Source organism: Desmodus rotundus, chromosome 10 (assembly GCF_022682495.2).
Source record: "Desmodus rotundus isolate HL8 chromosome 10, HLdesRot8A.1, whole genome shotgun sequence".
In the NCBI taxonomy this organism is placed as follows: Eukaryota; Metazoa; Chordata; class Mammalia; order Chiroptera; family Phyllostomidae; genus Desmodus; species Desmodus rotundus.
This window is the reverse complement of record NC_071396.1, coordinates 51,225,250-51,239,882: the sequence shown is the minus strand read 5'-3', so window position 1 is coordinate 51,239,882 and position 14,633 is coordinate 51,225,250. Positions and strand designations below refer to the sequence as shown.

General features: G+C 45.8%; 1 long non-coding RNA gene across 1 annotated transcript in view; it reads right to left on the bottom strand.

The window, feature by feature from the left end:
* LOC139440318 (uncharacterized) overlaps positions 1-14,633 on the bottom strand; it is a 56,240-nt gene that overhangs the window by 33,535 nt on the left and 8,072 nt on the right. Inside the window, exon 2 of the long non-coding RNA XR_011650471.1 lies at positions 7,834-8,058. This is a non-coding gene — a long non-coding RNA (uncharacterized lncRNA). The remainder of the gene's footprint in view (positions 1-7,833; positions 8,059-14,633) is intronic.

Here is a 14,633-nt window from a genome sequence, read left to right as displayed (position 1 = left end):
GGTGCCTTCTCAATCAATAAGCTTTTCCTTACTCCCAACTGTGATGTTTTGAGCCTTGGCCTTTTGAAGCCTCAGGCACATAAACTTGGGTTCTATAGTGCATGCGGCAGCCTACTTGGAGGGCCACACTAGTTGCCGTAAAAATCCTGGCTTTCAGTCTGAGCGACATGGGAAGCCATCAGCGGGTCAGGGTAGAAAATGGCAGGGGCAAGAGTGAGGGGCGGGAGACCAGTTACATGGCTCCAACTGCAGATGAGATAGATGCTTTGAGGCTGCCTCAGGCCAGTGGGAGTTCTCAGGGTGGGCCAGGAATGACCCTCAGGCACTGTCGTCCCCATCTTTCCCATGGCAGCCTCCTGCCTTCACCACCCCCACCCACCCCCTCCCACCTCCAAGCAAAAGTTCAGAAAACGTTTGTGGGCTGAGAAAGGGCACTAACTTCCTCAATCCCCTCAAGGCGCCATAAACTACACAAGCATATTACTTTATTCTTCACCACATTCCTGTAACCCCAGTTTTACAGATAAGGGAACAGAAGCCCAGGGAACTGGAGAAACTATACCTAGATTCCTAAGCCAATGTGGCTTTTGGTGGCACCATGCAGCGTCCTTGCTGGGACATTCTGTCATCTGATACCTGGCAAAGAAAGAAGGCACTGAGCTGGACTTTACGCTAGAAAGGCTTCCCAGGTTAATAAAAATGCCTGATCAGAGTTTCTGATGGAGAAAGGCATAAAAGGTTCAAACAAGCTAGGCTGTAATTCCATACCTCAGCTAGTTAGCCAGAGACACTAGACTGCTAGATCCCCTCCCCTTCTGTACTCACGCTGACTGACGAGAGCAATGCAGACACCCAGGAAGCGTGCAGAGGAAGAAGCATGCCATGCTACCACCCCCCCCCCCAATCTGCGACTGTGGACTAGAGGACAGGCCACTTCTAACTGCTCACTGGTTGGAAAGTGTGCCAGTGACCCAGCAGGGCAACTCCTGGAGCAGGCACTCTGTTTTTGCTTCTTCCGATTACAAAGAACCATAACAGGGTCACTTTTAGTTCCCGATCTACAAGCATAGAAACCCCAGTGAAGGCCGATCGGGTTTCTGATCTCCATGGGGGCATCCCAAGGACTCTGTTGAAGTAGAATTTATTTTATTTTAAATCAGTACCCCAAAGAGCATTATAAAACTGCAGTATCTGGACTCAAAGGCATTATATAGTAAGGGAAGGGTCTCAGAGGGAAAGGGGACCAGACACCTAACGTGAAGGCACAACCGCCTTTTGCAGCGGTGCTGTTTCCCTTCACCCACAACGCATTTACTGAGCGTGCACACGTGTCAGCACTGGTCTGGGCGCTCTGGAAGCAGACGAGGGAGAGAAGACACTGACTCCGTGAAGCTCACAGCAGGAGGCAGGCACACTCAGAAACCAGGGAGGCTCAGTAGCCTGCCGGGCCCCAGTGTTAAGGGGGTTTGCACCCAGGTTGATCACACTCCACTTGCCTCTGCTCATCAGGAAACTGGTGCCCTGCTGTCATGTACAGGTTTCCGTGGGGGTTGGGAGGTAAGGGACAGACAGGCGAGGGAATGGGCTGAAAGGAGGTATTTTCCTTTGGTGGGTGTCTGATAGTTGCTGTGGAGTCGGTGCTGGATTACAGCAGGAGGCACCATGCGGGAATATGCATTTAGCTTGGAACCAGGACTTATGCCAAAAGTCACTAAACCTCTCTGGACTTCACTGTGAATATATCTAAAAAGAAGAGGTACTCCAGCAGGAATAGGAAATGGTTTCCTCTTACCTAACCATTCACACCTATTCACAGTGGCTGAAGCCACATTTGGGCTGAGCAGAAAGAGCCACAATTGATTAGAGATGTCTGCCAGGAGCTCGGCATGGTGATTAACCTGGGCGATCACCCGAGGCCTCCCCCACTTCTGATGATTTAAGGCATGAGTGGGAATCATTTTAATTTTGGTGACAGAATTAAAAACTCTCTACTTCACCAAACAGGAGTTCAGCTATCACCACGGGGACTTGTGGTAGGGTTCCCCCAAATCTCCCAATCCATATGCCATTTGGCAATGTGGCTTTGCCACTGCCCCATCAGGAAGTGAAGGCTAATTCCCCTCCCCTAGAATACATGCTAGGTGGGCCTGTGGCTGCTCTGACTGATGAAAGAGTGATGGAGGTGATGTTGGAAGCCTTCTGGGACCGGCCAGTGAGGGAGCCGGGCAGATCATGACACCGTGGTCGTGCAAGGCTCGGGGAAGTCTGGGTGAAAGGTATGCAGAGCCCTTGGTACCATTTCTGCCATGCCTTTGTAAGTCCGAAATTGTTTCCAACCTAGAAGTTCAACAAAAAGTTTTTTTTTTTCTTTTACTATTTTTGAAAGAAAGGCCTGGCAGGGTCCACGGCTGCACTCTAACATGGAAGGGGCCCAACTACCCGAGGCTGTCTCGCTGTGGGGGGGCCCAAGCTGGCCTCACTGCAGGGCCATATGCAGGGGGTGGGACACAGATGCCAGACACCTCTCTTTTTGATTTGAAAGGACAGTTATTTGTTATATGAACCAAAAGTGCAAGATTTCACCAACCCTGAAACCGTTGCCAGAATATGTTGAACTTAAACCTTCAGGGGAAGTTAGAGGGTCAAACAAAGCCCGTACAAGGGGAGAAGCCCAAGACTGGTTGGAACACAAACAGGATTAACAGCATCTCTGCATGGGTCTCTTCTGACCCCTCCCAGCAGTCACACTGCCATCTGCTCCCCTCCCTCCCTCCCTTCCTTTCGGAAGCATCGCGGCTTCCTCCTCTGTATTGCACTGGACATGATGTAAATATAAAGCCACTACGTCTCATTGGAGGGCAGAAAGTCCACACACTCAACCCAGCACACTGGTTATCGTCTATGTTCCAGCCCCTGACATGTCTTGGGGAGCAGGGACGAACCTCTCCCGCCAAGTCCCACCCAAATTGCAGAACCTCTAAGATTTGAGGTGGTTTGTTACGGAGCAGCAGATAACCAAAGCGTATGTCAAGTTCCGCCTGTGGCAGAAAGCCTTAAATTCCGGTTTGGCAAGACCTGGCTGTCCGCTGGGTCTTTTGGACCTAATTCTTGGGCCGAGGTCAGTTTCACATTCTTCTTGGCCAAACGCTTTTGTTACCTGAGTTCCTTTTTAGGCAGCACCCCTACTCTTATTTCAATAACATTATGTCAAAGAATGTTAGAAGGCATTTTTTTTTCTTTTTTGCAGCGGAGTGTTTGCTCCTTGCGTGGTTTCTGTTCCCTCAGAGTCCCTCTTTTCATCTGTTTTCGTCACCGTCTATCACTTTGGAGGCTTTTCTCAGGCCTCTTTGGGATCCTCTCTTGTTGGCTGGTATTTAAGGCTGAGGTTCTGTCAGCTGCAGCCTTAAGAGTCTGGACGAAAACTAATGGTGAAAACCTAAACTAAGACAGCAAGAGCAAGGGTGACTGAATCCAGACATTAAGGAGGTAAACTAGACAGAACACAAAAACTCACTGACTATGGAGAGGTGGTGCTTTCAAAGGCGGCTGTAGAGGGTGCAGCTGAAACACATGGGCGTGGTAACTTCTACTGGAGGTGTGGGGTACGCAAGGGAAAGCTTCATGGAGGAGGTGACATTCTGTCTGATCTCCAGGAATGTGTAGGTTGGGGCAGAGGGGGAATGGGGGTTGGGAGTGAAGGGAGCAGCAGGGCCGGTCAGAGGCCTCATCTCCATACAGGCTACTGAAATGACGGCATGCTGGACTTCAGGCCGGTGTGGTTGTTGGATGAGACATCTGGTGGTTTTGGAGGGGAGGAGATACATTTTGCACACGGAGGAGATGTGAACTGTGGAGAGCGGAGTGCCATGTTGTGGACTGTCTGCCAAGATGGCCGTCCACAGTTCCCCTCCCCCATATCCACACGCCAATCCTCTCAGACGGGAGTTATTTTACACGATTGTTTATAATGGCCATCATTCATTATTCATAATACCAAAAGAGCAGAAACTCAAAGATCCATCAACTGATAAATGGATACATGAAACTGTGGAATATCCAGACAGTTGAATATGATTCGGCAGCACAGAAGAATGAAGTACTGACACGTGCTACAACATGGGTGGTCCTTAAAAACACCGCACCAAGGGAAAGACGCTGGTCAAAACCCCATATACTATTATATGATCCCACTGATAAGCAATGTCTGGAACAGGCCAATCTATACAGGAGTAGATTAGTGAAGGGGGAGGGCTAAGAGAATGGGGAGTAATTGCTAAGGTACTGGGTTTGTTATGAATCTGTTCTAGAATTAGTGATGACAGTTGTACAACTCTCAATTATAAAACTCCTGGATTATACACTTAAGTGGGTAATTTATGTGATATATAAATTATATCTCAATACAGTTGTTATTTTAAAAAAAGGGTGGGGGATGACACCTATTTCCCCTCCCACTGAATCCGGCCAGCCTGTGACTTGCTTTGAACAACAGAGCACTGGGTAACGAAAGCTGTGCCAGATCGGGACCTAGCTATTAAAAGCCTGGCAGCTTCCACTTTCAGCCTTGTGGAAGCTGGCCGCCCTGTAAAGCAGCTCCGGCTGGCGGAGAGACCGTGTGGAGAAAGAGGCCGGGGGGGGGGGGGGGGGGGGGGGGCCGCCGGCAAATCAAGACCCAGTCATGTGGGTGAGGCCATCTCGGACATTCCAGCTCCAGGCCGGTTGACAGCTAACTTAAGTCATGCAAGTGACCCCAGGAGAGAGCACATGAAGCCAACTCATGGAATCACGAGAAATAATAAATCATGGCTGTTTTCAGCCACTGAGTTTTGGGGCGATATCCCATGGTACAGCTACCTGAACTCTCTCTGAGCCCCAGATTCCATCTCTAACGTGGGACTAACGCTACCGGGTTGCTGTGAAGATTACATAAGGCCAATACCGGACACTGTGCTCTAGAGATACTAGTTGTTACAGTTGTTATTGTTGTTGTTATTAAAAATCACCCCAGGAGACCCATGACATACTGCTCTTTGGAAAGTCTTATTCCCACAATCACCTGCTGCTTCCAATCACACAGTTTCCAAAAAGCTGGTTTTCTGAGGAAAAACAAAGGTTTTTCTTAGCTACAATCTCTGGACAATGAACTCTGAATGACAGGCAGACTACCAAAGAAGGTTCTGTTCGGTTAGCCACCTACCCACCTACCTGCCCATGTGTTCAACACATCTTTATTAGTAAGTCCTTACTAATCACCAGACAGCAACTAGGACAGCTAAGAAGATCCTCCCTCCTTTGACAAAGAAGTTGCTTCCACCCTAGGTAGCTGTTAACAGAATGGACTACACACTTGAACTTCAGCTTGAGACACGGTATGTGCAGTAGTAAATAAATCTAAATCATCCAGTTGGAGAAAATACCTTAAATTTCTATAGAAAGATCAGAGACATGGCACAGCGAATACAAGCCCCAAGAATGATTCTGATTGGGGATCCCAGAAGCAGTAAGAGAGCAAGGAATGAAATGGGTCCCTAAAGGGTACATCCCTTAGTGAGGGGACTATAGGGTCCCATTCACAGAACCTGGACACCAGGTGAGAGAAGAACTTGACCATCTGGCATCACGTGCCATGTCTGGGTGCAGAATGGGTCAGGGCTTGTGAATGGGTTAACAATTCACAAGCTGGTAACAGAAAAAGAAAATCCTGTAGGAAAGGACATTAAACAGCTTTGAACTGCATTTATGAAATCATGATAAACAGAGCTTTTTAATCCTAAGAAGAATTAAAATATTATTTTCTCAAAAAGGTTGACATAATACTTATATTACACCAAAGGTAAAGGAAGAAGATGAAATTTGTATATTCCGCATGAGGGGACAAAGTCCACCAGGCCCAGGAAGCATTTTTTTTAGACACGCTCTGTAAAGTTCCAAATCCCAAACGTTAGTTCAGACAGTATAAACAGTACAGGCCCAGAAACGGCCTAGACCGTGAGGGTCACAGGAGAAAGACGTAACCCCAGGCAGGCAGCTGGCTGAGCCTACGGGATAACCCAAATGCTGGAATGACTTTTCCTTTTATTGTCACATAACGTGTAGAAAAGTGCACCAATAGAAGTGTACAGCTTGAAGAATGTGTACACCCAGATGAAAGTATATTCCTAATATCATAGAAGGTTCCCTTCCCAATCAATAGCCAATCTCCCCGCACCCCCTGCCCCTACTCAGTAGCTGGGGTAAACAATATTCTGATCTTCATTATCATTAATGAGTTTGGCTTGTTCCTGAATTTCACATTAATGGAATCACACATTATGTGGTCTTTCCTGTCTGCTTTCTTTCATTCATCACAGTTACTTTGTCTTGAATCAGAAAACCCAGAAACTGAGACTTATTTTCAGGAACCCCCCCCTTGTGATGTCACAGACCTGGGTGACAGCTACGCTGGTCATACTGGTTATACTTCCTGCACTCTCTGGAATGGGTGCCATTAAAATTTACAGCAAAACAGAATCTTGGACTGTAAAAGTTTTCCTTCAAGATAAACCAAATCTTTAAAAGGTATTCAAATCTATTCAATCTTAGCGCAGCCTCTTATTTGACGCTATGAAAGTATTATCTTTTCCATATTGAAATCCCTCTTAAGTTCTTCTTCCATGACACCCACCCACCCTAAAGAATCCTCACATCCCAGAATCAAATGAGCCATCAATTCTGTTACTTCTTTTGATTAGAAAGGGATGAAACTATAGGAGCATCTCTGGGACAGCCTAAGGCCCTAAATTCAGATGAGTGTGGGACAGAAAGGAGAGGGACGAGAGTACAGCAAGAAGTTACAGGTACAGATTTTTAAGCCAAGCTATCAGAATTCAGTTCCAGGATCTGCCCCTGCTAGCTGGGTTACCCGGAGCAAATCATCGCTCCACCCTGTGCCTCAATTACTTCACTGTAAAATGGGAAGAACTTCATTGGATTGTTGCAAGGATTAAATGTTAATGTACATAAAGCTCTTAGGAGACCACGTGGCGCCTAATAAACACTCAGTAAGAATTAAGCTGAAAGCGCTGTAAGAGAGCGACTATTTCGCAAACCAAACAGCTACAACAGTCACAGCAGTCACTAAAACATCTGGTACAGTGCTTCTCAAGAGGTTTCCTTTCTAACCCCTCACAGACTGATGCTTTTTGTAAAATGCTTGAATGTCAAAGAAATGTCAGCCGAATTGTTCTAAAGGTTTTTCGATGTTCACTCTCACTTTCTGTACTTATCTTCTTACAGCCCAGCAGCTGCTCACGGACGGGCGCTAGTCTGCAGAGCAAACTTTGAGTAGCACTGTTCCGGCACACAAGGACGCACGCGCCAGCTGAAAACTCAGCCAGCAGGTTAAAAAGAATCATGAAAGTGTCAGTAAAAGAAACCAACCCCAATAGCAGGGGCAAGAGGATGACTTGAGGGTCAACCAGCTGATAAAATAAGCCCAACAGGCTAAACCTGATAAACAAAACGGACGGCCAGAGCAAGAACCCAACTGGTACTTTCCCCGGCCAGGGCTCCAGGAGGTGCCCTCAGCAAAGCGTCGGCCAGGAAGTCATCAGCCCCAGAGGCAATGAGAAAGAAGGAAGCAGGCAGAACTGACTCGGGTTTCCCGAGAAAGAAGTCCTTCTCGGGAATAAGAAGCCACCCTACGCAGTCACCAAGCTTTGAGAACGTCAACCATGGCACACAAAGGCCAGAGTTTCTTCTCTGCCAAAGGAAACAGGTGAACATTTCCTTTGGTGTCATGGGACTGCGTTCACACACCCAAATATGCACCTACACACAACCTGTTCACAGTACCTGTGGTTTTAGGAGGCTCCTGAGGTCCACCTTGCCAGCCATACTGTGGGTATCCCTGGTAGGGGTACCCCTGAGGAGGTGGTGGGTAAGGTCCTCCCATAGGTCCTGGGGGATAGGCCTCAGGCCCCATTGGTGGTTGTGGATAAGGTGGGTACGGGGCTGTTGGACCCGGGCCCGGGTACGGTGGTGGGTTCCCTTGATTCATTAGGGACCTGCAGAATGTACCTGAGAGACAAACAAAAAAAAAAATATTTGCATTTAATCGGCAGAAATCATTGGGAAAAAAATTTCAACCCAATAGATCATTTACAAAATGCCTTAAAGGTATCTCAACCCTCTCGCAAATCTTTAGCTCTGCCCGTTCTGTTTCCTTCTCACCATCGCGATAGGCAAATATCTTATGTCTCTGTTTATCTGCCTTTGTCTGCCTTCCCCCTAGACGCAGGCTGTGACGGCAGGGAGCCGGTCCATTCTGATCCATCACTATGACCCTAGAGCTCAGCATAGCGCCTGGCACAAGGCAGACGCCTCAGTAATTGTCTTGAATGAAGAATAGGATATTATTTTGTTTCTTAATTCTCTGAAGGGTCCACAGATGTGACTGGATAGCTCTCAGGAGAAGGCACCAAGTCTAAGAGCACTAATTACCAGTCAGATCAGCGGGTGCTGACCCAGAGCTAGCAACCCTCTAATAAACAGGGTTGGGCCACGTGGGGTCTTCTACAAGCAGCGCTGCTGGTAGTGACCAACCAGAGAGTGCAATGGCCGCCACTGCCCTGGGCACTGGGGTGACCCAGTTGCTACCCCAGACCCAGAGCTCTGAGCAGCCGAGCAGTGTGCTCAGTTGTCACTGGACAGAGGGCAGAGCTGTCTAGACAGGACACTGATACCTTCCCCAACCAGCTCCCAGGACTCTGGAGGGCTCACCAGGAACCCCTGCTTGTGTTTACAGATTCCTATTCTTAGTGGCTTGCTTCTGCGAGGAAGGCCTTGGCTTCCCAGTCTCTAAGCCTGTTAAGCTTTCTCTTGATTGGACTTTAAAAGTCTAAAGGGCCAGCATCTCTTTTCTGTCATCTCTGTAACCTCCACAGTGCCTGACATATGCCTTCCAGAGTAAAAGCATGACTGGGTAAGCAAAGCCCATAGGCTGGACGAACGGCGTGATACCTGTCATCCTGCTGCCTCGTACTGTTACCCAGCTCTCGTACTGCTGTTTAACTTTTACCAATTTTGTGTCTTCTACTCCCAACGAAATAAATAGTAAGTTAATAGAGGGAAGAGTCTCATACCCCAAATTTACTATTTTGATTATTACTAAATACTTAGTATTTACTAAATTTTACTTCTTTTTCATAACATGCAATTAATAAATTAATAAGTGACTCTATACAAGAACAGAATAGCCATTAAGTAAGGGTTCCCAGAAAAATCTGAATGGAAATGACAGCAGACTTTGCTGGTTGCCCACACGACAACCATATTCCCCTTTGTAACAGTCGTCGGATTTCCAGTTAGGTATCCACCTATTCTTCCTGCACGTACTTCAGGGAAGCTCCTTCTGCACCTGCTCCGGGGAGAGTGCAACCTAACCTAAGTCAGTCCACGTCACCCTTTTGTTTTAAGATTGAGCAAAGGAATCCAGGATTAAGACGCCAGGATTGGTTCTGAAGTGGTTTGATTAGGTAAAAGCTGGGGGGGGGGGGCACTCCTAACACACTCCCCACTTTCCTTTCCCCTTAACACAGTCACACTCAAAGGTTAGCAAGGACATGTCCTGCAAAACTGCTGACAGCTATTGTGCACGCCTGAGGGAGCCAATCCTGAGGTGAAGCAGGCACTTGACGGAGGCAGAGCAGAAAGAAGGAAAGGAGTAGGATTCCAGATGACTTTAAAACAGCTCAGAAATCAGCCTGAAACCCACCCTAAACCAAACTGTCTCTGCAGAATTTCTATCCTAGGAACCAGCACGGTAAGCTCCTGCACCCTTCTGACTGACATTCAACCAAGCACGCATCACACAGGGCGGACGGCGCCCGACACTGTGCTAAGCAGCGGGGGTATAGAGATGAACGCAGCTCGTACTCTCCTCTTGGGTAACTGGCTAAAGCAAACACACAATAAGGATAGTGAGTTTTAGAAAAGGTTGTAAACAGACTGCTGCGTTAGGAGTAGGGGCCTAAACCCAGGAGGAGAAGGAGGGAGTGGGGAGCGTGCCATTTGAGGGAGATGATCATAAATTGAAACTTTTTACTATAGATCTGAATGGCTTGAGAGTCTCTGTTCTGACCACAGTTGAAGTCTGTGTCCCGTTTTGGAGACCGCTTACTTTCCCAGGGCTCTGACGGGGACTCAGAAAAGAACTGGGATTCTTTCCCTTCTCGGCTCTCCAGTCTGTGCTAACATGGCATCACTCTCTGACCTGCAAACGGCTTTTCTCTTTGCCCTAATGCAAACACTCACTGTGACTAATCCTGGGATTGTCACATGAACTTGAGCCATACGTAACTGCTGTCCAATTCTGTATTTCCTCTCTCCTACCAAGAAGGCTTTGGTAAACCTGTGGAAAACTGTGTGAACCCTGGTTAACACAGAAATCAGTTTCACTAACTCCTCTCTGGCATTCACTGTCTGTTTTTGAAGTCAGGGAAGTAGAACACAGCCACCACAGCTTACTCTTTCCCGAAATTCAGTGTGTGTACTGGGGAGGGGTCCTTCAGATTGACCTCATTTCACCAAAACTGTAGTTGAACTTGATTAGTCAGACAAGACCCGGTAGTAATGATTTACCCTCACTCTAGCCGAGACTGGAACTGTATTTCTCGGGAGGCATTGTTTTTCTAAGAACAGTGAGCAGAGGAAAGGAGAAAAAACAAAGCATCCACAACTATTACAACCTCAGGCCTCAACATTTCATGACTTTTCTTGACCCATCTATTTGCACCTATTCTGCATTACCCCGGGAGTGCTCTCCCTGGCACCCTCCAAACTCCCAAAGGTTTGCGTCCTCCCTGCTTCTCTCCCAGTCATGTTCCCCCTCCATTCTGGTGTGTGTACTTTTCTCCCTCGGCCCAAGGGATCCCTTCATGTCCGGGGAGGGAAAACGCCATGCACTACCCACAGAGGCACTTTAAAGAGCAGAAGCCACACAGATGCTCCAGCAGCCGTGACTCTCCCGCTCCCCCAGCTACCCCCCCCACTACCCCCCCATTCTGTTCCTGTGTTTCTAAGACATAGTCACGTTAAAGCAATAAAAGTCTGGATCTATTTTCAGTTTCTTCTAAACAAGAAAAAAAAAAAAAAGCCAGTAAGAGAAAGAGAACCGCCAAAGTTATAGAAACAGTATCTGTGCTGAGATCAAAGTCCTTTTGAAAAGAAGAACTTCCCTCAGCGGGAATCAGTTGTTCCCAAGCTTGAGTCCGGAGCAAAGCAACGTAAGACACAGTCCTCAAACCACTTAGCATAATCAAAACACAAAAGAGCTTTAAATTTAAGTTTCGATACTAAACTTTGTAACGTGAATGTTTTCCCTTACAAATTTGGTCAGGTGAAATGAAAGTCCTGCTATGACGATCAAAAAAATGCAAACAGTGAAAATTGTAGCATTAAAGACAAATCAGAGCTCCAAAAAGGGACGGGCTCAAATCGAGCAGCGGCCAAGATCCATTAATAGAGTGTGTGGAATGACCACTGCTACCCCAGATCCCATTCAAGGCAGGCTCACAGTCAAAGGATCAGCAGAGACGCAACAGCACCAGGAGAAAAGCAGAAACTGTTCTTTTGGAAAGTGGTCCATGGAGATAAAATCGCTATAAAACAACTCATCCAAGTAGAAGTGCAGGAAAGAACACTATTTTCCAAGTTATTATTTTTAAAATTACAAACTAGCAGATAGCCTGGCACTGAACCTGCAGGCAGCACACTGGAGAGTTTTCCCCTGGAAATAAAATTGTTGATATATGTAACAGTCACTCCATAGCAAAGCCCATTCACACAGAATTCTAAATGACTTTTTATTACCTCATACATAAGTGAATGGACCAAGAAGATTGTTAGACATTTGGGGAGAGCCTGCAACATACAAAACAGAGCAAAACAAAACAGGAAAACGAAAAAACAACAAGCTAATATCCAACAAGAGGGAAGAGTTAAATTACAGTATGTCTACATAGTAGTTGATCTCCAGTCATTTAAATTTGGTTTTGAAGCATTATATAATATTAAGTGTAAGAAAAATTTCAAAGCTACATATTCAGCATGATCCCAATTTTCTTTAAAATAAATACAAATGTGTGTGTGTGTGTGTGTGTGTCAAACCTCCAGGTAGGACTACAGAAGGAAATTCACACACACAGACCACCTGCATCCATCATCCGGACCAACAGTCCTTGAGATGATTACTATCTTGGACACATCCAGAGGCTAAGAAGGCAGGACTGATTCTTCTTAAGAATATGCTTTTTACTATAAGAACTCTTAGCTTTTCTTTCTTCTTCAAAACACTCTGGCTACTGCCTAGTTGAGACTCCAGCTTGTAAACCCTGCCCTTTGAATAGATCTTCAGTATTCATTTCTAGTAAAGTCTCCAGACTCTTTCTGAGCTCTCTACACAATATTCTTGTGGGAGCGGGGGAACGAACCTTGATACTCCACACCGCATCACAGACCTACACAGGAAAGCTAAAACAATCAAGCTTTTGAAAGTGTATAAAGTACTCGTGACTTTGGCAGTATTTACCTTATGACCCAGTATTTACCCTATGAGCCGAAATGAGTGCATAAATCCACCAAAGATATGTGTGACAATGTTCAAAGCAGCTTCATTTATAATAACCGCAAACTAAAAACCACCCATATGTTCGTCAAGGGCAGAACCAATAGATTAGGGTATAGTCCTATAACAGAAAATTTCCCAGCAATACAAAAACAAAACTAAACTAAACAATACTATATGCAACAATGTAGATGAATGCAACAGACAAAGACAAGCAAAAGAAGCCAGACTCAACAGACCTCACACTGTCTGATTCTCCATTTATATGAGGCTCAAAATCAGCCAAAATGAGTCTGCGAATACTGACGGGAAGAGGCACAAGGAGAGCCTTCTGGGGTAAAGGAAACGTTCTACATCTCGAGCTGAGTCATGTTTACGCAGACGCTACAAACTCACTGAGTTGTACATTCAGATTTTCACACTAAGTTGTACAGTAACAGCAGACAGACACAATTTGGAGAGAAGGAAAAATCTGGCTGGAATAATAGGTATTTGTTATTTATTTGCATTCATATTCTTTTGTATTTCTGAAAGTTTGACTATGGCAACCTATATAGTGAGAAAAAAATTAAGTGTACTTAGTGCTTTTCCTGTTGCGCACCTTTTGTTTTTAATGGCTACAGTGCCTCCGTAGCCTTTCTATCCACTTCCGGTATCCCGATTTCTCTTCTTATTACTAATCTTCCCCTTGGTGGTAACCTATTTGTTATCTGCGTTTCACTGCTTCTTACAGTGATTTTTGTAATTGTGATTCTTTTTCACAAGACATTTCAGCTCCCTAAGTTATTTAAATGTTTTCTTTCTGCTTCAAACTGAGAAGTCACTTTGCTAAGTACCAGACACGGGGTAAAAAACCAAAATTCTCTTGATTACATGCAGACCCTCTCGCTTTGCAAATGATCTTATGGTTAAAGTCGGAAGTCATGCTTACCCTTCCATCCTAACATATCCTTCTTGGGAATTTATAAATTGTCTTTAAAGTTTAAAAACATGAGAGTACAGACCTTATTCTAAAGCCCTCTTCTGTGTCTTATTTCTTAGCCCCCTGATTAGCTGGCCTTTTAATAGGATCTTTGAAATAGGTTATTTTATATATGAGGTCCCTCAATGTTTCTTGATTCTCATACCTGTAATTTTGGGTGTGGTTTGTTGGGCTAAAAAAAGCTTTGGAATTACTGGGTTTGTGCTGCTCTGTTGTCTCCCGTTTACAGTTTTCATAAACCTGCGGTTCCCGGCACCGCCGAGATAACGGTAAGCAAGACACAATTTCTTCTCGGGCTAGGGAGACAGACATTAACCTCAGCAATTATGAAACCGAGCTAAGACTGTGGGGACATTTGGTACTGTGAGCTCAGAGTAGAGACCACACGTCAAGGAAGTCAGAGAATGCTTCCGAGAGGAAGTGATGAATTGCAAGCGCGCACACACTGGTCGGGGTAACGATCTGTGAGAGACCGCTGAATGCATTTGAGGAACTGAACAAATTCATGATGGCTGAAGCAGACTGTATGGAAGAGGCCAAAGGGTCAGCTCACAGCCTTGCTAAGAATAGGATCATTTCAGGATCTTCGCAGCTTCCTTTTCTATAGTTTTATATCTTTTAAAAAGATTCATGTAATTTATGTTTACTTTTTGGATACTACTGGCAAACCTAACACTGTTTATTTATCAATTTAAGTACCTACTACATGACAGGCCAGTACTGGGAATATGAGAGAAAGAATTCTAGCTGGCTTGCTCTTCCCCTTCAGTACTGCTAATAAAAATAAAATGATCTTTTCCATTTGTCTGTTATAGCAGATGGAAGTTCTCCAAATTTCAGGGGTGAGGACAGTTTGCCTATATAGACTAACTAAATTCACTTGGGAGGGGTCCAGAGGGTTATGCAAGTTTACTGAGCCTGGGGTACAAGCAGAGCCTGAATGAAGCCACCAATAGGGAAAGTTGTACCCCACACACATGGGAGCATCTGGTGAACAGAGACAAGAAGCAATGGCTTCCAGTCCGAACCCCAGAGCCACAACGACAG